Source organism: Tachypleus tridentatus, chromosome 10 (genome assembly GCF_004210375.1).
Source record: "Tachypleus tridentatus isolate NWPU-2018 chromosome 10, ASM421037v1, whole genome shotgun sequence".
Classification (NCBI taxonomy): Eukaryota; Metazoa; Arthropoda; class Merostomata; order Xiphosura; family Limulidae; genus Tachypleus; species Tachypleus tridentatus.
The window spans coordinates 13,009,923-13,013,110 of record NC_134834.1 but is presented as its reverse complement, the minus strand read 5'-3'; positions in this window follow the sequence as shown (position 1 = coordinate 13,013,110).

Sequence of the window (3,188 nt, the reverse complement as noted above, 5' to 3'; positions counted from 1 at the left end):
CCAACAATGTTGTTCGTTCTATAACAATAGTTACACCAACAATGTTGTTCGTTCTATAACAATAGTTACACCAACAATGTTGTTCGTTCTATAACAATAGTTACACCAACAATGTTGTTCGTTCTATAACAATAGTTACACCAACAATGTTGTTCGTTCTATAACAATAGTTACACCAACAATGTTGTTCGTTCTATAACAATAGTTACACCAACAATGTTATTCGTTCTATAACAATAGTTACACCAACAATGTTGTTCGTTCTATAACAATAGTTACACCAACAATGTTATTCGTTCTATAACAATAGTTACACCAACAATGTTGTTCGTTCTATAACAATAGTTACACCAACAATGTTGTTCGTTCTATAACAATAGTTACACCAACAATGTTGTTCGTTCTATAACAATAGTTACACCAACAATGTTGTTCGTTCTATAACAATAGTTACACCAACAATGTTGTTCGTTCTATAACAATAGTTACACCAACAATGTTGTTCGTTCTATAACAATAGTTACACCAACAATGTTACACCAACAATGTTCGTTCTATAACAATAGTTACACCAACAATGTTGTTCGTTCTATAACAATAGTTACACCAACAATGTTGTTCGTTCTATAACAATAGTTACACCAACAATGTTGTTCGTTCTATAACAATAGTTACACCAACAATGTTGTTCGTTCTATAACAATAGTTACACCAACAATGTTGTTCGTTCTATAACAATAGTTACACCAACAATGTTGTTCGTTCTATAACAATAGTTACACCAACAATGTTGTTCGTTCTAGTTAACAATAGTTACACCAACAATGTTGTTCGTTCTATAACAATAGTTACACCAACAATGTTGTTCGTTCTATAACAATAGTTACACCAACAATGTTGTTCGTTCTATAACAATAGTTACACCAACAATGTTATTCGTTCTATAACAATAGTTACACCAACAATGTTGTTCGTTCTATAACAATAGTTACACCAACAATGTTGTTCGTTCTATAACAATAGTTACACCAACAATGTTGTTCGTTCTATAACAATAGTTACACCAACAATGTTGTTCGTTCTATAACAATAGTTACACCAACAATGTTGTTCGTTCTATAACAATAGTTACACCAACAATGTTGTTCGTTCTATAACAATAGTTACACCAACAATGTTGTTCGTTCTATAACAATAGTTACACCAACAATGTTGTTCGTTCTATAACAATAGTTACACCAACAATGTTGTTCGTTCTATAACAATAGTTACACCAACAATGTTATTCGTTCTATAACAATAGTTACACCAACAATGTTGTTCGTTCTATAACAATAGTTACACCAACAATGTTGTTCGTTCTATAACAATAGTTACACCAACAATGTTGTTCGTTCTATAACAATAGTTTATTCGTTCTATAACAATAGTTACACCAACAATGTTGTTCGTTCTATAACAATAGTTACACCAACAATGTTGTTCGTTCTATAACAATAGTTACACCAACAATGTTGTTCGTTCTATAACAATAGTTACACCAACAATGTTGTTCGTTCTATAACAATAGTTACACCAACAATGTTGTTCGTTCTATAACAATAGTTACACCAACCAACAATGTTACACCAACAATGTTCGTTCTATAACAATAGTTACACCAACAATGTTGTTCGTTCTATAACAATAGTTACACCAACAATGTTCTATTCGTTCTATAACAATAGTTACACCAACAATGTTGTTCGTTCTATAACAATAGTTACACCAACAATGTTGTTCGTTCTATAACAATAGTTACACCAACAATGTTGTTCGTTCTATAACAATAGTTACACCAACAATGTTGTTCGTTCTATAACAATAGTTACACCAACAATGTTGTTCGTTCTATAACAATAGTTACACCAACAATGTTGTTCGTTCTATAACAATAGTTACACCAACAATGTTGTTCGTTCTATAACAATAGTTACACCAACAATGTTATTCGTTCTATAACAATAGTTACACCAACAATGTTGTTCGTTCTATAACAATAGTTACACCAACAATGTTATTCGTTCTATAACAATAGTTACACCAACAATGTTGTTCGTTCTATAACAATAGTTACACCAACAATGTTGTTCGTTCTATAACAATAGTTACACCAACAATGTTGTTCGTTCTATAACAATAGTTACACCAACAATGTTGTTCGTTCTATAACAATAGTTACACCAACAATGTTGTTCGTTCTATAACAATAGTTACACCAACAATGTTGTTCGTTCTATAACAATAGTTACACCAACAATGTTGTTCGTTCTATAACAATAGTTACACCAACAATGTTGTTCGTTCTATAACAATAGTTACACCAACAATGTTGTTCGTTCTATAACAATAGTTACACCAACAATGTTGTTCGTTCTATAACAATAGTTACACCAACAATGTTGTTCGTTCTATAACAATAGTTACACCAACAATGTTGTTCGTTCTATAACAATAGTTACACCAACAATGTTTGTTTGTTCTATAACAATAGTTACATCAACAATGTTATTCGTTCTATAACAGTAGTTACACCAACAATGTTGTTCGTTCTATAACAATAGTTACACCAACAATGTTGTTCGTTCTATAACAATAGTTACACCAACAATGTTGTTCGTTCTATAACAATAGTTACACCAACAATGTTGTTCGTTCTATAACAATAGTTACACCAACAATGTTGTTCGTTCTATAACAATAGTTACACCAACAATGTTGTTCGTTCTATAACAATAGTTACACCAACAATGTTGTTCGTTCTATAACAATAGTTACACCAACAATGTTGTTCGTTCTATAACAATAGTTACACCAACAATGTTATTCGTTCTATAACAATAGTTACACCAACAATGTTGTTCGTTCTATAACAATAGTTACACCAACAATGTTGTTCGTTCTATAACAATAGTTACACCAACAATGTTGTTCTATAACAATAGTTCTATAACAATAGTTACACCAACAATGTTGTTCGTTCTATAACAATAGTTACACCAACAATGTTGTTCGTTCTATAACAATAGTTACACCAACAATGTTATTCGTTCTATAACAATAGTTACACCAACAATGTTATTCGTTCTATAACAATAGTTACACCAACAATGTTGTTCGTTCTATAACAATAGTTACACCAACAATGT